At 43.2% G+C, this 21688-nt stretch overlaps 1 non-coding gene across 1 annotated transcript; it reads left to right on the top strand.

Annotated features, from left to right (window-relative positions):
- The first annotated feature begins 11844 nt into the window (after positions 1 to 11844).
- TRNAE-CUC (transfer RNA glutamic acid (anticodon CUC)) lies at positions 11845 to 11917 on the top strand. Its single transcript has one exon. It is a non-coding gene; the product is annotated as a tRNA-Glu (tRNA).
- Positions 11918 to 21688: the final 9771 nt, after the last annotated feature.

The following is a 21688-nucleotide window of genomic DNA, read 5'->3' as shown; positions in this document are numbered from 1 at the left end:
CGAAGGGGAGCCCGGTGCAGGACTGGGTAGGGCAGAGTGCCCGATCAATCTCTTCGTCTTTGGAATCCACTAATTTGTAGCTCTCCCGCCGGATGCCTACTTTTCTAGGGTCTTCAAAGATGCTCGACTCCCACCCCACTCCCCACAGATGAGCAGAGAGGAGAGAAAAGTGAGTTCTTGGAAACTGCGAAGTCCCTCTTGATCTCCTTCCCTGTGGGGGCAGTGCAGGGTTCACTAGCAGTCTTCAGTAATTCCTAACCAGTGGCGGAGGGTTTTGTTCCCTTTAACTCCCATGGCGTCCCCCCTCCCCCACCCATACTTGTTGCTGAGGAGGATATGGTTAAGGCCGCTCTGGCAATACAGACCAAATGGTCTGGAAATTGCGGGACGGGTGCAAAATTATTGGGAAGTTATAAGCAATCCCCGTGAGTGTCCAGTCTCTTTGGGTTATCTTCATCCCTTGCCTTGTCTAGAGTGAAATGAGAAATCCTTCCCGCGATCAAACCTATGCCCAGCTACCTCTGGGGGCTTCCTCTGGGGCACAGGTGTCTCTGCCCCTTGTGTCACCCTTTGAAGGGCAAAGAGAGCTGGCTTTCCCACCCTCCCCATTTCCTTTCCATTGTGAAGACTTTTGTAGTCTAGCTGTCAGTAATTCAAGACTTCATAATACAACCAGAGTTTGGGCGTGGCATAGGTGATCCTCAAATCCAGTACGGCTCCCCCCACCCCCACTCTCCTAGTCAAGGGTGCAATTTCCCCTGCAATCAACATTAATGTACCAGGACAGCATCTGGTGAATTTGTATCCAAATGCCTGTGATCTAGCCTAGATTTGGGATTCTTGGGCTCCATGACACTTGCAATCACTAACCCAGAGAGATCACTTTGGCTCCTAATGGGATATTCTGAGCTGGGGCATGCAGAATTATCAATGAGAAATTATCATTTGTATTTTTAAAACCTTGGGGGGAATTGTTTCGTCCTTTGTAATTCCTATACAGTTGAAAACAGAGAGTCCACGTCATGCTTGCATCACTGTGCAAAACATCTGTAAGGTGGGGGACTTGTCTTTCCCAAGACTGGGGCGCTAGATCTAATGCTGGCAGAATCTCCAAGAACAGGATGGGGGAAGGTCCTTGTCCCCTCTCACCGCACACAAGTTATTGTGTAATCTTGGGACAATAAGTGACTTAGGGCAGTTGTGTCCAACCTTTGTTGGATATTAGAATCACCTAAAGAATGTGAAGATCCTGGTACCGGAGTGGCACCCAAATCAATGGAATCAGAATTTTGGAGATTAGGACCCAAGTATAAATATTTTTAAAAGTATCCCAGGTGACTGCACTGTGCAGCCAAATTTGAGAACTAATGGCTTAGGGCAGTGGTTCTCAAAGGGTGGTCTATAGGACAGCGAGGTGAGCATCATATGGGAACTTAATAGAAATGCAAATTCTTAGGCACCACTTTAGCTCTGCTGAAAACTCTGAAGGTGAGGCCCACCAATCAGTATTGGAAACAGCCCTCCCAGCCATGCTGGTGCGCGCTCAAATTTGGGAACCACTCACCTGGGGAAATGTATGCCTCCAACCGAGGCGGAGTTTGCAAGCCGCCGCTATTCGTCTTTGTCTTAGCGAAAAACTGCGACCCCTGGGTTTTACCTGTCCATCCTTTGGCAACACAGGGCTTGTCTCGGCTGAGGTGCGGAGACGTGTCAATCTTCCAGCAACTTCCCAGCATTAGAATTAACCAACTTAGGAACAAGTTCGACGTCACTGCTAAACAACCCCCTGCAAACTCAGCGTTTCCCCGCCTCTCTAGGTGGCGTCGGCCGCTTTCGCGGGTTACACTTTAGAACGACACCTGGGTTTGACTTGGGGTCAGATGGAACTTTTTACTCAACCTCTGAGCTCTGGGCTTCTTTTTCTTTCTGAGTCTTTCTCTACCCTTTCTCTCCCCGTCGCCCCTCCCCCACCTGCAACTCCTGGAACCCTGCTAGGCACCTCTGTCTCACTCGCCCAGGCCACGTGTCTGGGACTTGTCCCGGGAATCTTAAGTCCGATCACAACTCTCCTCCATTCTCCGACTTCTTCCGGCACTGCCGGCGTGCAGTCTCCCTCCTCTCCATCTTGCCCCAAATCGGTCGGGTTAAGTTTGCTGATCGGTTGCGCACCTAGTCGCCGCGCCCTCTCGGACATCCCGGGCCCGGTTCCTAGGGCAAGCTTGCCGGATCTGTACCCAAAGGGCGCTAGGTTGGCTAGGCGGAGCGGCTCGGCGCCTTTCCCTGCGGCGGGCCGCCGGCGCGGCTGGGTCCCGGTTGCCGGCTGGCACCGCGGGGAGCGCGCCCTACCCTCGGGGCTTCCCACGCAGCTGCCCCTCGGGTCACGCAATCTAGAAAAAGGTGCGCGCCCAGGTGCCCTGCCGCGCCTCGGTCGGGGCCTGGTCACCATCCGGGCTCCCAGTGTCTATCCTTAGGGCGGCATCTGGGCAAACAGGTGGGAGTGCTCCCAGGCGGCGCGGAGGGTCGCGCCCGGTCCGCTGGCGAGCCGCGCTCCCAGCAACCCCCCCCCCCCAACTTTCGGCTGCCGAACGGGTATTCTCCGGGGTGCGGGGGCCGGGGGCGGAGGGAGCTGTGTGGCTTGGAGGCCGGACCCGGCGGCGGCGGCGGCGGCGGCGGCGGGAGGAGGGGGCGCCGCGCCGGGAGTTGGGCGCCCCCGCCGGGCGGAGGGTCCCTGCTGCGCACGGGCTGCGGTCTGGAGGGCGTTCTGGCGCCAAACCCGGGAGGGCCGCGGCGGGGGGTGGGGGGAGCCGATCGGGCTCCCTCCCATTCACAATTGAGAGTCTGGTGGAGACAGAGAGTCTCCTAAATTGAGGCACGTCTCCTGAAAGTCTGGGAAGGAAGCCTCAAAACTTTTCGCATGCAAAGCCGGGGCTGTCCGAGCGCTCGGTCCCGGTTCCCTTTGTGCGGGCGCTTAAACGCTCGCCCATTTCCCGCTGCCCGGAGGGGTCTGCGGTCGTGGCTGGACTCCGGCGAGGCTCCGTTTACTTTCAGTTTGTCTTAGCTGCCTAGTGGCAGAACCGGCTGCACTGCGCGCTCTGAGCTTTTCTCAAGGATTTGCCCCTTTAATTTAGAAACACGAGGTAAGGCCTTCTTTTCCAAAAAGTGGAGATCGGGAGCTTGGCCTTTCTGTCTTCCTCAAGGAAGCTCCTGATGGTGGGCTCAATCTGGCACACGCCAGATTCCACTGCTTTTTTTCACGCGACCACAGACTTTAAAAGAGCAAACTTCGGTTGCCATGAAAACCTGTCCAACTTCCATGTTGGGATCTCATGCAGTTTCCTAATAATGGAGCCTTACTGCTTTTCACGCGCTGCCAGAAGACTTGCCCACAGTGGGGGTGCTCTGCTGTGCGTTTTGAGGCCGTGCAAGACTATCAGGGATCTCCAAGGAACAGGCCAGCTATCTCTGGATTTCCAATTACATGTTCCAAAATCAAAGATGTGTGTGTCTTGCTTCTTGAGTCTAAAGAAAAAATATATTTTTGGAAGTCTTTTTTTTTCCCCAAAAAATAAAAGGATGCTTAAAACGGCTCTGGAAACTTGGAGGGAGGCATTGTTCAAATGGTATTGTGTTCTACTGTATTTATTTCTACACGGCAAGTTGCATTGGAAATTTAAGTTGATAATTGAACAAGGCCAGATCAAGCATGTGAGGTTTTTAGAAAATCGAGACAGCACACATCTCTTCATCTGTTTCCAAACTCAAAGTGTATTTTTTCTAAATCTTACAATGTAAATGGTACAACCTTCCTAATTGGATAATTTCAGCCTTTATGTTGTGGATATAAGAATTATACAATTGTCCTTTGAAGTGCAGTGCTGAGGAAAATGGAAAGGAAGTTTTTTCTTGGGAAGCGATTGCAAACAAACACCAGAACCTGACAATTTATACACACAGTTCTCTCTCTGACTTGACCTCCCCTTTCTGAGAATTACTATTTAAAATACCAAAGTTATGGGATACTAAGTTAACTGTGGTCTTCAGTTTAAATATTTGATTTCTCATTTTGAAAAACTCATTTTTATTTGCTTCAGGAACTTTTGAAGGAAAAATCATCTGAGACACTTTTTTGAACAGACAATAGCAGTTGACTGATTTTAATTTCCAGTTATCTTAAAAATTTTTAAATCTTCTTTTTTAGAAAGATATTTATTTATTTGTAGGAGAGAGAGAGCGAACACAAGCAGGGGTAGTGGGAGAGGGAGAAGCAGCCCCCCCCCCCCAGCAGGGAGGAGGATCCGGGGCTGGAACCCAGGACTGGGGATCATGACCTGAGCCAAAGGCAGACACTTAACCGACTGAGCCACCCAGGGGCCCCATTTTTTTTTTCTGATTTTAAAACTATAGCTAGAGGACACTCTCAAGTGTATGAATAAAGGATAAAACTTAAAAACTGTTTAAATACATATTCTCTCCTTTCATTGTTGGAGCGCACAAACACCTTTATATAAAATTCAGATTAAGTAAAACATGTAAAAAAATACATATCCAGTTTACATATTCTTATTGTGTTCAAATATTTACACACAACCCCACCTCCCAGGATATTGACAAGATTTTTAGCTTTTTTTTTTTCTTTTTCATTTCCTGCTAGAAAGAGAAACTAACAAAGCAAAAATTCTTTAAACAGTAGGATTTCCTTGGCCCTGGTGTATCTCAATGCCAACACTAGCTAGGAACAATCTGATGTGATTTTCAACAGCAGCCTGGCTCAAACCTCCCAAAGAGCGGGATTTCAAGATGCTTTCCCTAGTTTTATCCCAAGGGAGAAAGAATCATTATAATGCCCTTCACCACAAAGTGTGTTCTGAGCCTAGTACTGGTACAGGTTCTGAGCCCAACACCATTCAGCTTGTTGGTAGCCAAGGGAGTCAGGACTAGGTGTCCAGACGGGTGGCCTTTCCCTCGCTACACCTGTTCCCCCACTGAGTTAGTCCATGACACTGTGTCCTAGACTGTGCTCGGGATTAAAGGCCTGATTCCAATACCCTTTTAACTAAATGTTTGTAAACCTAAGTATCGAACCCACTTTAAAGGAATTGAGATTAAATATGACCTATGTACCCATTGTTAATTGCAGATGGGGAATCTTCAGGGTTGATAGAAATGACCAAGGCCTTGATTCTGGTGGTGCTAGAGAGACGGCTCTTGGATTTAATGTTGATGTTGCACTGGTGACTGTTTCCCACCAAACAGTCAACCTCTACCGAAAGCTACAAGAAAGCCAGAAAATGTAAAACACTTCTAGTCTAACTATGCCTGCAATGTCTCATCATTGTCAAGACACTTGCTTGATATTTTAGAGTACACAATTCTAGTATTAGCAGCCCACTTCTAGTAATAAGTGATGGCAGGAAAGCGGGACTAATACTTCTAGAGTCACTATTTGGGAAGAATTATTAGAGAGCGACAAGAAACAAGCAAAAATAAGAAGAAAACATTAAATGAGTAGGAAAGTAAAAAATTGAAGTATCTACTAAAAGAGAATGTTGATTCATCAGTAATCATAACAGTGAAAATGGGTTATAATAGCAGCTGAAGGAAATCTTCACCAGCAAGTTCAACTAATAAGTTCATGTGACATAAAATCTTGTTAACTTCTTTAATAAATTCTTTAATATTAAAAAACATTCTGAAGAAGACATTCTATTTATAAAGAGTGCTTTTGATAATCTCTTAGCGGTGGCACATTTGGAAGCAAAATTGAATCACCGTGACTACCACTGTCTCTGAAAATCTCTTTTCCAAACATTTTTCAAATACACACACACACACACACACACACAAAATCTCTTACATGTTAGATCTGGACGTTTTTCCTAAACATTTGCTGCCCCCATGTGTTCCTTTAGAAAACTGAGTGTTAAGGCGAAATCCCATTTATTTAGCATCTCCTAGACAGCATTCAATTTTGATATACAGAACTACAATCAGAGAAACGCTGAAATCATTGTAGGAAGAAGCACCAAAGGCAGGGCTGGAGAAAGGTGGAGAAAAGATCTCACTTTTGCAGCAGACTTCTGATGTAATCTCTAGGAATTGCATAACTTCTTTATGCCTTTGCTTTTTAAAATATTAACATGGGTGGCTGGTTGGCAGGACGGGGTATGATGGGAGCCAGATTTTCTTTAAGGCCCCGTCTAGCCTCATATTTGGTCATTCTCATTGAGGATAATAAAACAGAAGTAGGAAAACCTAGTGATTCCATTTCTGGCTAGGTAGTTAACTTGGAGATGTGCCCAAAACTCATGAATGAATTTCCTGTTTCATCACTGGAATCCATTACCTTGGTCCTCTGTCATCTTGACAAACCTGCTTCTCAATGTCTGAGTAGCTCCGAGCCTAAGGAGACAAGAAAGAATTCATTTTCTTTAATGACCAACAATTATGAAGCCGACTGCTTGTGATTTGAAAACTGAAAATCATCTTCACAGTTTATAGTACGTATTAATAACAGGTGCTTCTACAGCTTTAGCTGTTCATAAATCTTCTGTGCAAATCCATGGTAAACTTCACAAAACTATTCTCTCCCTATTTCCTTGATAACAGAACCCTGATTTTACTTAGTTATCAGGCCACCACGTGTTTCAAGAAAGGCTGGGTCCCTCCCTTACCCAAGGGGATGAATCTTGGTTCATCTAAGAATTAGGCTACTCACTAACTCTCACTGCCTTCTTTTTTTTAACTCAGAAGTTTTTGTTTTAGTATTATTATTATGGAGGTGCAAATGACATAGATTAGTTTCAGCTGTATAATATAATGGTTTGATATTTGTATGTATTGTGAAGTGATGACCACAATGAGCCTAGCTAATAGTCATCACCATGAATAATTACAATTTTTTTTCTTACAATGACAACTTTTAAGTTCTACTCTGTTAGCAGTTTTCAAGGAAGCAATACAGTATAACTAACCCCAGTTGCCATGCTGTACATTATATCACCATGACTTATTGCTTTTATAAGTGGAATTTTGTAACTTTTGACCCCTTCACCCATTTTCCCAACCCTCAGCTTCACTCTGACAACCACCAATCTGTTCTCTGTATCTAGAAACCCAGTTTTTTTTTTTTTTTTGGAGGGGGGGTGTTTTTTTTTTCAGATTCCACATGTAAGTGGGATTCTATGGTATTTGTCTTTCTTTGATTTATTTCACTTAGCGCCTATTCTTAAGGTCCATCCATGTTGTCACAAATGGCAAGATTTCCTCCTTTTTGCAGCTGAATAATATTCCTGTGTGGGGGTGTATATATATACACATACCACAGTTTTTTTTTTTTAATCCATTCATCAACTGATGAACACGAGGCTGTTTCCATATCTTCGCTATTGTAGAAAATGCTGTAGGGGTGCCTGGGTGGCTCAGTGGGTTAAGGTTCTGCCTTCAGCTCAGGTCATGATCGTGGGGTCCTAGGATCAAGTCCCGCATCAGGCTCTCTGCTCAGCAGGGAGCCAGTGTCCCCCTCTCCCTCTGCCTGCCTCTCTGCCTACTTGTGATCTCTGTCTGTCAAATAAATAAATAAAATCTTTTTTTAAATGCTGTAATGAACATAGGGGTTCATATATCTTTTTGAGCTAGCATAATTTTTCTTTGGATAAATACTCAGAAGTATTGCTGGATCCTATGGTAGTTCTATTTTTAATTTTTTGAGGCACCTCCATACTGTTTTCCATGATGGCTCTGCCAAGTTACATTCCCATCAATAGTGCACAAAGATTCCCTTTTCTTCACATCCTTGTCAACACTTGTTATTTCCTGTCTTTTTTATATTAGCCATTCTAAGAGATGTGATCACTGCTCACTGTTAATCAGAATTTTCTGAGAAGCTCTATAAAAATACTGACTCCCAGTCTCCCCCCAGAGATTCTGGTTACTTGGTCTAGAGCTTGACTGTTTTTGAAAACTCTCCAAGTGATGCTAGTGTGCAACCTGGATTGAGAATCACCTGTCTAACCCAGTGATGATCATTCCGTTCACTTCTCTGGCAGTTAGTTTAGGAATGAACACATGATGCAATTTTCAGCCTTATAAGAGGAAATCTGATTGCAGTGGGGCATCTGGGATAGCTTTCCTCACTCTTAGAAAGGAACAGAAGATGAGGTTATGTCTTTATTTTCCCTTCTAGGTTTTGGTTATTACCATCTGAGGGTAGAAGGAATGTGATGTCTGGAGCTGCTGCAGCCACTTTGTGACCATGAAGGAAGCTCCCACCTGCAAGGAACAGCTGAGTGGAAAGACTAAAATAATTCCAGTCTTTGATGATCTTGTTAAACTGCTAAATTAACTAACCCCGTAGCTGTCCTACCTCAGGACTTAATATGTATGTGAGTAGAAGACATTTAATTTAGAGTAGAAGACATTTAATTTAGTCATCATCCTGATACCCTGATATTTTTTTTTTTAAAAGCAGGCACACTTATTTTAAATGAGGTTCCTTGAACAATGCACATGGAAATCCTGGGAGTTCATGGAATTCTGCTAATATTGTATAGGGATGTTTTATAAGTAGGATTCTGTAATGGGTATGTATATCTTAACATAGTAAAATGTGTGACGATATAATTTCAGAATGTTCTTCCTTTCACTTCTGTCTTCAAACTAAAGCAGTCTATTCATTTGCAAATACAAAACCAAGACTGGGCAGAGATAACCTACAAGTAGAAACTTTCTTATTCACCTGGATAAGATTAAGCCTAAAGATAAAGACATTTTTCTTACAATTCAGACACAATCCCTAAACTATCATAATGTGTACAATTGCCATTTACTACTATCCTCTTCCAAGTAATTACTAGTGGTATAAACTTCATTACCACTTACCTTGAATATGTAAATCATTAAAATGATACCAGGATATCAAGGTTTCCCAATTGTTTCCTTTCATTTTCTTTTTTAAGATTTATTTATTTATTTTTGAGAAAGAGAGAAAGCAAGCATGAGCAGGGGGAGGGCCAGAGAAAGAGGGAGAGAGAGAATCTCGAGCAGACTCGTCACTGAGCCCCGACCAGGACCCAGTCTCAGGACCCCAAGATCATGACATAAACTGAAATCAAGAGTCAGATGCTCAACTGATTGAGCCACCCAGGCCCCCCAAGATTTGCTGATTGTTTCTTATCAATTGCTTGGCTTTAATGACCAAAGTGTTTGCAAACTCCTGTACTCAAATCTGTTTTTCTTTGAAAGAATTTGGCCTCCTTTTTTTTTTTTTTTTTTTTTTACTTTTGGCTTTGGTTTTCATGTTCATCATTAACGGAAATATCACCACGTGATGTACTGCGAAGCCCTTTGACTTTTTTGTGTGTCTTCTTCTTTGCACACATGAAACATTAATGCAGTCGCTACGTCCCTAGGGCACAAGGTTCTAAGTCATATTCAGATTTATGAGCCCTCCTTTGAATATCATATATTAGCGCTAGAATATTCACGTGCTAGAATACTATGCCTCACAAAACAATGCGGTAAATGTTTCTACCCTCCGTTGCTTGGAGGAACTTGATTCTGGTCTCACATTCTTGTGTTTCCTAAGCATTACTGGCATATTGTAAAACATGTGTCTTGCTATGTGAATTATATGCACGTGTACCCTGACTTCAACAAGTGCATATGTATAAGGGAGGTATTACTTTTAGTCGGATTACCATCTATCACAATGTGAAATTTAAAAAATCCAAATCCCCAAAGGCATTAAAATGTAACATTTCAGGTTAAACATAGGCAGATTTTCAAACATTCTCTCCATTACCAGATGGCTTAATATATAACTGAACAGAAAACAGACTTAGGGTGTAGGAAATATTCATTTTTTTAAAGATTTAATTTATTTATTTGTCAGACAGAGAGCACAAACAAGGGGGGCAGCAGGCAGAGGGAGAAGCAGGCTCCCCGCTGAGCAGGGAACTGAATGTGGGGCTCGATCCCAGGATCCTGGGATCATGACCTAAGCCGAAGAGAGATGCTTAACTGACTGAGCAACCCAGGCGTCCCAATATTCATGTGTTCTTATCTAAATAATGATTCTGTTATTCCACTTCTCCCTCTGTACCAAGAAACCAATGATAGTTATAGACATTATTAGCAATATAACCAGAAGAATCTTCTGAGAGCCACCAGTGTAATATGTGTCCTTGGAGCAAAGGGCAGAGAGACAGGTGTGAAGTAATGACCTTCAGAGCCCAAGTTCAGTTTGGTGGAGGAGCCAAGTGCTGGGTCTGATTGCAGTCCACTCATTATTGCGAAGGCTTTGTCATTTTTGCAATGCTTCTCAAACGCCAGCCCCATTCCTGTGCTATGCCCATTGTTTCCCAAAGCCGTAGGACCTGTTTAAAAATAGAGTACCTAGCCTTCTAAAAAGGGCTACCGTCACAGGTAGGGCCATGCTCAGTTTGCAGTGGGTAGGAATGTGGGGGTTTTCTGAGCAGCATGGAATGAGGGAAAGGGACTCAGACTGGCGTTGAAAGAATGGGACTCCAATGTCACCCTTGTCACAAGCTACCTGTATGTCATTGGGCAAGTGGCTCCATGTCTTGAGGTCACATCTCCTGACTTGGAAAGCAAGATGATCTCTGAGGCTCCTTCCAGATCTAAAAGCCCCTTGAGTCAGATTCACGTGTCTGTCAGCTGAGTTCCCAAACAGCAGCCTAGAGATCTCTTTTCTGGAAGGGAAACGTACAACTAAGAAACATCGTCTAAAGCATTTAGTCCCCTTCAGAGGAAAGTGAAGTTAAACAGTTCAGGAGAGATGAAAGTCGGTCCTGTTTCATTTTATTTATTCTTTTTTTTTTTAAGATTTTATTTATTTATTTGACAGAAAGAGATCACAAGTAGGCAGAGAGGCAGGCAGAGAGAGAGGAGGAAGCAGGCTACCTGCTGAGCAGAGAGCCCAATGTGGGGCTCGATCCCAGGACCCTGAGATCATGACTGGAGCTGAAGGCAGAGGCTTTAACCCACTGAGCCACCCAGGCGCCCCTCATTTGTTTGTTTTTTAAGGAGGGTCTGTGCCCAGCATGGAGCCCAATGCAGGGCTCAATCCCAGGACCCAGAGATCAAGAACAGAGCCGAGGAGTACCTGGGTGGCTCAGCTGGTTAAGCGTCTGCCTTCGGCTCAGGTCCTGGGATCCAGTCCTGCATCGGGCTCCCTGCTCAGCAGGCAGCCTGCTTCTCTCTCTCTCCCTCTCCTGCTTCCCCTGCTTGTGCTCTCTCTGTCAAATAAGTAAATGTTTTTTAAAAAAGAAAAATAAAAAGAACTGAACTGAGATCAAGAGTCAGATCCTTAACCTACTGAGTCACCCAGGTGCCCCGTGAGGCGGTCCTATTTTTTTTTTCAAGATTTTATTTATTTATTTGACAAGATCACAAGTAAGCAGAGAGGCAGCGGAGGGGTGGGGAGAGCTGGCTCCCTGCTGAGCAGAGAGCCGGATGTGGGGCTCGATCCCAGGACCCCGAGATCATGACCTGAGCTTGAAGGCAGAGGCTTTAACCCACTGCCACCCAGGCGCCCCTCAGTCCTATTTTAGATTATCTGTTACTAGGCAAAACATTTTTGTCTGTGGTATCTCTCTCTTTATCCTAACTTACAAAATCCAGGTAAGTTCTGCTACTTCATCCCATTCTTAGCTCCACTGAAGAGAGCTGTGTAAACACATGCCAATAATACTCAGAGACATAATAAAAATTATGACATTTCCTCAAGGGAACTGATTCATGCAAGCCTATGAATGTATTATGTATAATAGTCTTTATAGGCAATTCTGCTGTTGTATTTTTTATAAAAACAGAAATAGTCAGGGCGCCTGGCTGGCTCAGTTGGTAGAGCGCGTGGCTCTCGATCTCAGGGTCATGAGTTCAAGCCCCATGCTGGGTGGGAAGATTGTTTAAATAAACTTAAAAAAAATCGTGAATAAAAAAACAAAATCAGGGGCACCTGGGTGGCTCAGTGGGTTAAAGCCTCTGCCTTTGGCTCAGGTCATGATCCCAGTCCTGGGATCGAGCCCTGCATCGGGCTATTTGCTCAGTGGGGAGCCTGCTTCCTCCTCTCTCTCTGCCTGCCTCTCTGCCTACTTGTGATCTCTGTCTGTTAAATAAATAAATAAACTCTTTAAAAAAATAATAAAATAAAATCAGAATTAGTCTTACAAAGCTATTTGTTGTCTGTCAAATCCTCTTTGCATGTAAGATTGCTACATTTGAATGTTTAAATGCACAAAGATCAGATAAAGAATACATTTATCTCATGGGAGCCTGGGCGGCTCACTTGGTTAGGTGTCTGGCTTTGGCTCAGGTCGTGATCCTGGGGTCCTGCAATCGAGTCCTGCATCAGGCTCCCTGCTCTGCGGAGAGCCTGCTTCTCCCCCTGCCTACTCCTCTCTCTCTCATGAATAATAAATAAAATCTTTAAAAAAAAAAAAAAGACTACATTTATCCCTATCCACGCAGTTCTGGGTGCGTGGGCCTGGAAGAGAAGCTAGTCAATTCTTCCTCTTGCCTTTACACAGAGCAAAGGGAAATATCAGCTAATTTGGAAACTATTCTATTTTCCGATGTCTTCAGATACTTGGTTCTTTTTTTTAGAGCTTATTGCAATACTTGAGGATTTTCAATATCTGGTAGTTTTTTTTTTTTTAATTCTGTAGAATCCTTCATGTTAGTGGCTCACATCAAATTTTTTCTTGTTGTCTCTGTGTGAGATGTAGACAGCTGTTCGGATTCTTTATACTATAACCTTTCTCATTCTTAGCAATTACTCTGGGTGGGGCAACATGGTCTGGTCTTTTCAATTATTCAGCATATACTCATTGAGTCTCTTCCGTGTACCATGCCCTATTGTAGATTGTGGGGGTAGGACAGTGAAAATAAAGGACAGAAATCTTTGCCTTTGTAGAATTTATTTTCTAAAGAGAGAAACCCAGCAATAAACCAGATAAATAACTAAAATATATAGTATGCTAGGCAACGGTATGGGCTAAAGGAAATCTAAATGAAGAAGGGGAGTTAGGAAGTACTGGGAGAGTGCATGATATGCATTTTAGATAGGGATGCCCCCAAGGATAAGGTTACATCTGCATCACCAGGGAAATCAGCAAGTGCAAAGGCCCCGAGGCAGAAACGTGACTGGCTTATGTGGTTGGAGAAACTGGACAAAGGAAAGAATAGTAACTGATCAGGCCAGAGAGAAATTGTGAAATGTTGGAGGCCTAGGAGCTGGAGGTGCTCCTGGCAAAGGGCCTTCTGAGACACTCTAATGACCTTAGCTTTTCCTTTTGAGGTAGAGAAGAGACTTTGAAGGGGTTTGTGCCAAAGAACGACACGATCTGACTCATGTTTTAACGGGGATGCCTTGACTGCTGTGTCACCATAGGGAGACAAGTGTAGAAGCAGGAAAACCAGTTTGGAGGCTGGAGCAATTACCATGAGCCTGCTTGAGATCACCTGGGCAGTGCTTTCAGATAAACAGGAGGAGGCCCAAGACGGAGCTCTGGGGTTCTCCAACGTGTAGTGTCAAGGGGGTGCGGGGTCCAATAAGCACACCTGAGAAAGGAACCACCAAAGAAGGAAGAGGAATGCCATCGCGCGTGGACTCTGGAAACCACATTTTCTGAAGAGGGAGTGAACTGCTCTATCAGATGCTGCTGACAGTTTGAGCAGAAGGTAGACCCCTGGCTGTAGTCACAGAGAAGTCACTGCCTGCGGTAGAAAGCCCAGAGACATTCTAATCAGAAAGGTCCCTGGTTTTAGCCAGATTCACTACATAACATGGGGCTCCTGTTAAGCTATTTACTCATCCCTCAGTGTTCTCACTGGTAAAGAGGTAGAATAATTCCTACCTCAGAGTGGTAAGAACCTGAAAAGATAATCACTGGGTGTTATATGCAGTTGTACTGGGACACCTGGGTGGCTCGTTCGGTTAAGCAATTGCCTTTGGCTCGGGTCATTTCCCCTGGGTCATGGGATCGAGTCCCCAGTCCCGTGTCCAGCTCCTTGCTCAGCAGGGTGCCTGCTTTTCCCTCTACCTCCTTGCTTGGTTGCTTGCTCGCTCTGACAAATATAGAAATAAACCTTAAAAAAAAAAACTAATGATGTATTGTATGTTGACTAACTTGATTTAAATGAATAAAAAATAAAAATAAATAAAATGCATACAACTAATAAAAATTAAAAATAAAAAGGTGATGCTAAGTAAGGGTGTATTGATATGCTCTTGCCGCCATAAAAAATTCTAGAGACTAGGGGGTAGGACACAGTCTGCAGAAAAAAAAAAAAAGAACAACAAAAAACCCACTACAGTCTGTGTGGCTTAAATAACAAAAATTTATTTTCTCATAATTCTGGAGGATGGAAGTCTAAGATCAAGGTGTTTCAAAGTTGATTTCTTTTCTTTCCTTCCTTCCTTCCTTCCTTCCTTCCTTCCTTCCTTTCTTTCCTTCTTTCTTCCTTTTTTAAGATTTTATTTATTTATGTGAGAGAGAGAGAGCATGAGAGGGAGGAGGGTCAGAGAAAGAAGCAGACTCCCCACTGAGCAGGGACTCTGATGTGGGACCTGATCCTGGGATTCCAGGAACATGATCTGAGCTGAAGACCAAGACACTTAACCAACTGAGCCACCCAGGCACCTAAGCCAGGGTTGATTTCTGATGAGAGCTCTGACCTGGCCTGTATACTGATGCCTTCTTGATACATCCTCCAATGGCCTTTCCTCTGTGCTTCTACAGAGAGAGATCTCTTCCCCTTCTTCTAGGAACACAAGTCCTAGTGGATTAGGGCCCATCCTTATGGCCTCACTTAGCCTTAATTATCTGCCTACAGGCCCTATCTCCAAATGCAGTCACATTGGGGTAGGAACTTCAACACATGGATTGGGGGATGGGCAAGTACATTTGGGTCCATTACAAAGCCCTTAACACTTCTTAGTACTCAAAAATGTTACTTCCTGAGGCCTCTGGCTGGCTCAGTCAAAAGGGAACGCAACTCTTGATCATAGGGTCATGAGTTTAAGCCCCATGTTGAGTGTAAAGATTACTTAAAAATAAATAAACTCAAAAAAAGTTATTTCATATCTCACTTACTCTAGTACTGTTATGTCATTAACACTTAAAGGTTTTTCTTATTTTTAACTAATTTCTTATTTAATTCAATTCAATTCTTATTTTATGTTATGTTAGTCACCATACAGTTAACTCAATTCTTATTTAGAAATTTAAGAAATAATCTAACTTGGGCGCCTGGGTGGCTCAGTGGGTTAAAGCCTCTGCCTTAGGCTCAGGTCATGATCCTAGGGAGCCTGCTTCCTCCTCTCTCTGCCTGCCTCTCTGCCTACTTGTGATCTCTGTCAAATAAATAAATAAAATATTAAAAAAAAAAAAAAAAGAAGAAGAAGAAGAAAGAATCTAACTTGCCCAAACAAGGTTTCATTAGCATCTTGAAAAATGAACTTTAAGAAAAAAAAGTTGGCCAATACTGCCATCTACTGGAATTTTCTCAAAGCTCATTTGTTGGATTTAATTTATTCATACCTTATATGGTGTGACTTGCTCATTTTTCTCTTTCTAATGAGTGTAAAATTGGATGATTTTGTTCTCAGTTTAATCCCACTAAAAGAAATACATAAGTATTCTAACATGACAGATTTGGTCTTTTCCTACTTTCAGGATCCATTCTGAACATGACAAAAGTAAGCTGTGATCAGGAAGGCATAGATGGAAAGTCTTTGCTTTTGGAATATGTGCAATGATGGGTAGATAATGATGTATCATTTTTTATTCTAGCAAAGATTGGAAACAATCTAAATTGTAACTAAGATGCTTTAAGAACTTATGGTATAGTTACATAAAGGAATACTCTTATGTTACCAGACGGAGGCACTTCTCTGTGCTGAAATGGATGAATCTCCAAGATCATAGTGTTAAAAGAAAAAGTCAAGTACACATCTGTCAGGAATTGTATTTGGGGGCGCCTGGGTGGTTCAGTCAGTTGAGCATCTGCCTTTGGTTCAGATCCCCATCCTGGGTCCCACGGTCCTGTGATCGAGTCTTGCATCGGGTTTCCTCCTCAGAGGGGAGCCTGCTTCTTCCTCTCCTGATCCCTTTGTGCTCTCTCTCTCTCTCTCTCAAATAAATAAATAAAATCTTTAGAAAAAAAAGAATTGTATTTTGCTTCAAATAATAACCTCATAATAAAGGTTTAAGTGACTTCTCTTGCCAATAGGAGGAAATCCGGATGTAGGCAGGTCATAGCTTACAAGATTTGATGAACGTCAGGATGAGCTTTTTTTTTTTTTAAGATTTCATTTATTAAAAAAAAAAAGATTTCATTTATTCATTTGAAAGAGAGAGAGAGAGAGCATAAGCAGGGGGAGAACAGAGGGAGAGGGAAAAGGAAATTAACCCAGTGAGCTGGGAGCCAGATGCAGGGCTCGATCCCAGGACCTGGAAATCATGAACTGAGCCAAAGGTGGTTTCTTAACCACCTGAGCCACTCAGCTTTCTCTAATTGCATTGATCTGCCATTCTGAGTGGGCTGTTTCAAGATCTAGTCATCAAGGACACCATCCAGCCCGCAGAAAGAAATCTTGTGAGAAGTCTGACATACACCTGTGCTTCCATTCCAGTATCTAGAACTGAGTTACATGGTCAACATTACTGGCTAAAAGAAAGGCTGTTAAATGTAGTTTTTCAGCTGGATAGCAATGAGCAGCCCCAACTAAACTTGGGGTACTGTTGTAAGAACAAGGGGCATAAATAACATGTATATGTATTTGCTTTGGAAACAGTTAGACTATCTAGAAATACAAAAGTACCTAACAACAATGTTATCTTTGCAAAGACCTGAACTGACTGAAAGAAAATCCAGGAATGGAGATCATTTTTGCACCTGACCATTTTGTACCTTTTGAATTTTCTAGGATGTTCATTTCTTCTATAAGAAAAATTTGAATGCAAAAAGGTGTCCATCAAAGCTATGTAGGATTGATATTGCAATAGACAAATGTCTCAAACCAATGCATTGCACTCCTCAAACTTACACAATGTTATATGTCAATTATAGCTCAGTAAAAAAAAAAAGAAAAGAAACATTTGACTTTGAGATTTTACATTGAACCTACTTTGTTAGCTAGAATGTTCCCAGAAGGAATAAAGTGGAGAGGAGAGATGAAATCCCTTTAGTGGAAGAAAAGACTGGGAGAAATATGACTGTGTTTTCATTATGCCCACTGGGAAGAAAAGAGCTGGAGTCTGGTTTCAGTTGACTCACCCCCCGCCTTTCATATGACTATCGGGCTAGCACACGTGTATTTCAGCCTAGATGAGGTTTGATAAGAGTTTGCAAGAACGGAGAGAAATACCAACTCAGTGGGGGGAAATGAAATCATTGTCCTTTAGCACTCCCATCTTTTCCTTTATGATATACCTGCACTCTGACACCTACGCCATTACATTTACAAATGAAAAATACACGTTCGAACTTTGGAATCAGGTAACCTGCATGGAATGCCCAGATCAGTTGAACACATTAGAATGCTGACATTCTCCTTGCTCTAAGAGGAAGATTTCAGGACCTTGAGGGGTTTGCCCAAAGCATCAGCTCATTGCCCGGACTGGCCCTTTACCCCCTTTGCTTGCCAATGCTTGAAATTCTTTTAACACAAGATAAACCCTCTCATTCCGCAATTTGGAGATAAATCTTAAGATCTGATTGAAGGTAGGGCATGTGAAAACGGAGCTGAAATGACAAGGCATAGAATCCCAGAGAAGCTGCTGCCGTCCCCACTGAAAGAGAGAGGGAGCATGGCTATGGTTGGAGCCAGCAACACAGCATGGTGTCACAGAGCAAGGTTATCTCTGGGTTCATGGGAAAGACTGTCAGCCTAAGGCCCTGAGATAGAAAGAAAGACATTCCCTTGGGGCACCTGGGTGGCTCAGTGGGTTAAGTGTCCCCTAGTGATTTCGGCTCAGGTCATGATCTCAGTAGTAGTGAGATCGAGGCCCAGTCTGGCTCTGCATGAGTGGGGAGTCTGCTGGGATCCTCTCCCTCTGCCCTCCCTGTACTCGTGCTTGCTCTCTCTTTCATAAATAAATAAATCTTTAGAAAAGAAGAAGAAAGAAAGAAAGAAAGAAAGAAAGAAAGAAAGAAAGAAAGAAAGAAAGAAAGACATAAAGACATTCCTTTAAGGGAAACCTCTCTGACTGAGCCAAGAAGCTTAGAGGAAGAAAGCTAACAGTGCTAAGGAAAAACAGAACTGCATTCCATTCCTAGAGGAATATCCATCGTCACTGGGGAACAGGTTTAACAATCTATATAGTCAGGGCACCTGGGTGGCTCAGTCGGTTAAGCGTCTCCCTTCGGCTCAGGTCATGGTCCCAGGATCCTGGGATCGAGTCCTGCATCGGGCTCCCTGCTCAGTGGGGAGTCTGCTTCTCCCTGTCCCTCTGCCCCTATTCTCTCTCTCTCTCTCTAATAAATAAATAAAATCTTTAAAAAAAATCTAGGTAGTCAAAAGTTACAGCACTCCCAGTTATAAAACAAATAAGTTCTGGGAATACAATGTACAGCCTGGTGACTATAGTTAATAACACTGTATTGTATATTTGAAAGTTGCTAAGAGACTAGATCTTAAAAGTTCTCATCCCAGTGAGAAAACATTTGTAACTATGTATGGTGATAGACATTAACCAGATTTATTGTGGTGATCATTTTATAATACATACAAATACTGAAGTATTATATTGTACAGTTTAGCCTAATGTTATATCAATTATTTATCAAAAAAAAAAGATGTAGAATTAGTAATGAAGGTGTCCTCTAGCAGTGGGCAGTGGCTTAGAGCTTCCATTAGTCAATGGAACTCTTTTCTCCCCACTACAAAGTGCACAGAAATATTCACCCAAAGAGTAGAGAGTGTTGAGATACTTAGTATTTTTTTTAAGATTTTATTTATTTATTTGACAGAGGAGACACAGCGAGAGAGGGAGCAGAAGCAGGGAGAGTGGGAGAAGGAGAAGCAGGCCTCCCACTGAGGAGGGAGCTCAATGTGGGGCTCGATCCCAGGATCCTGGGATCATGACATGAGCTGAAGGCAGAGGCTTAATGACTGAGCCACAAGCGCCCCTAAAAAGTCTTTTTCTTTTTAAAGGTTTTATTTATTTATTTGACAGACAGAGATCACAAGTAGGCAGAGAGGCAGGCAGAGAGAGAGGAGGAAGCAGGCTCCCCACTGAACGGAGAGCCCAATGCAGGGCTTGATCTCAGGACCCTGGGATCATGACCTGAGCTGAAGGCAGAGGCTTTAACCCACTGAGCCACCCAGACGCGCCTAAAAAGTCTTTTTGAATGAATGAAATGAATGAATGAATGAAGGAGACATTCCTAAACCAGTGACTGTGTAAACTATAAAAGAAGGATGATCCTAACATGAATTTTACAGAAAACCCCATGAGGGAAAACACACATAAACCAAAGAATAAGTAAATGTCTGAAATTGTTAGGTCTCAACACTCACTCTATCAAATGTCTTGAAGGAGGAAGGGGACCAAAAAGGGAATTTGAAGTGATATCTAAGATTAGTGCTTTTTTCCTTAACAATTTAGATTTCTTCAATCATGAAGCACACACTAAAAAATCTTGAGAAAACATATATTACTTCTTCTTTTGGGAAAACACATTATATCAGAGATTTGGGGCATGGTTATGATCGGTTCTGCTAAAAACTGGTATATTCTGCTTCATGGGCCCCTCAACACCCAGAGAGTTTGGGAGAGAGGAGTGATCCATTCGTAGGCTCTCCTAAGAGAACTGACATTCTAGAATTCGCTTTAGGCCTAGGTGGCCCTGGGATTTGAAAAATCCCAGAGAGGGACTGGCTATGTTCCCTCAAAGTTCATACTTCTTTCCATGAGGTCGGGGCACAGGAAAAGTGCCTAATCCAGGGATTCTAGACCCGGGGTGTACATGGGAATCCTTAGGAGAGTTTTATATAGTATTGATGAAACAAAAAAAGAGAATTAAAGGTGAAGCCCCTCACCGGAACAACACAGTCAGAATCTGTGGGATTGGGACTGTGGTGAAGCCTGACTGTGCAGGCAGGATTGAGAGCCAACAGGACAAGACACTCAACACATATGGAAAGATGGCACCGCTGGAGTCCTTGAAGCATGTTCCGGCCTGAACTGGAGCTCATCATCATCAAAGTTAAGGGGGAAGGGGCTCATTCTAAAATAGGGAAGTTGGGGTGTCTGGCCGGCTTGGTCAGGCTCTTGATCTTGGAGCTGTGAGTGTAAGCCCCATGTTGGGTGTAGCGATTACTTCAACTAAAAAAAGGAGTCTGGGAGGTGCAGTTGGTTAAGCATCTGACTTTCCCTTTCAGCTCAGGTCGTGATCTCGAGGTCTTGGAATCGAGCCCTGCGTTGGGCTCCCTGCTCAGCGCAAAGTCTGCTTGGGATTCTCTCCTTCTGCTCCTCCCCCACACACACTCTCTCTCTCAAATGAATAAGTAAAATCTTTTTTAAAAATTTAATACTTAAAATAATAGTAATAATATGAAATAAAATAAATAATCCTGGCAACGAATGGATCAAATAGTGGGGCTGATATCTTGGGAAATAGAAAATAAGAATAACAATGCTTCATCTATCTTTTTTTTTTTTTAATTCTGTATTTTCCTCTCAACTCACCTAGGTCTCCTTGTGTCAGTCCTCCAAATGAACTACTTCCCTGGCGTTAGGATGGCCCCTGATCTTGGGCTTTACTTATAGGCCTTTGAGTTAAAATTATTCACCTTCTCAGGCCTTTAATCCTTAGAAGTCTGTCCTTACGTCTATGCCACGTTTGTATCACCCCCAAAGTTTCTGAAATTAACCTTGGGAATGTATCTGAGAAAGAAAAACTCTGTTTATCCCCAGAGGATGAAGTAAACACCCCATTATTCTTTCCCCAAATGCATTACTTCTCAAAAACTTGAAGGTCTATTATCTTTTATAGGTTCCTATATAAGCAGCATGAAGACCGCCAAGCACTTAAAGCTTTTATATTGTTCAATGTCTGGGGCGATTAAGGTTGTGTTCTTTCTTGGTTTTGAATAGCTTCAGATTGCTTCTTTAATACCAGAGTGGAATTCTACTGTCCAAGAGAGCTTGGGGGACAAGGAGGATGCCTTTTAATAGGGTGAAATGTATGCCCATGGACAACAGATGGGGTGAATCAAAATCAAGGCGAGATTTTTTCCTCCCAGAAGTCTCAAACTTTTCTTTTTTTTCTTTTAAAGATTTTATTTATTTATTTGACAGACAGATCACAAGTAGGCAGAGAGGCAGGCAGAGTTTGGGGGAGGGGGGAGGTAGGCTCCCCGCTGAGCAGAGAGCTTGATGCGGGGCTTGATCCCAGGACCCTGAGACCATGACCTGAGCCAAAGGCAGAAGCTTTCAACCCACTGAGCCACCCAGGCACCCCTCAAACTTTTCTTTCTTTCTTTCTTTCTTTTTTTTAAGATTTTATTTATTTATTTGACACAGACAGAGATCACAAGTAGGCATAGAGTCAGGCAGAGAGAGAGGAAGGGAAGCAGGCTCCTTGCTGAGGAGAGAGCCCGACGCGGGGCTCAATCCCAGGACCCTGAGATCATGACCTGAGCTGAAGGCAGAGGCTT

Source organism: Lutra lutra, chromosome 6 (assembly GCF_902655055.1).
Source record: "Lutra lutra chromosome 6, mLutLut1.2, whole genome shotgun sequence".
Taxonomy (NCBI): Eukaryota; Metazoa; Chordata; class Mammalia; order Carnivora; family Mustelidae; genus Lutra; species Lutra lutra.
Note: the sequence above shows the minus strand (reverse complement) of the source record. Positions and strands in the feature narration are given on the sequence as shown.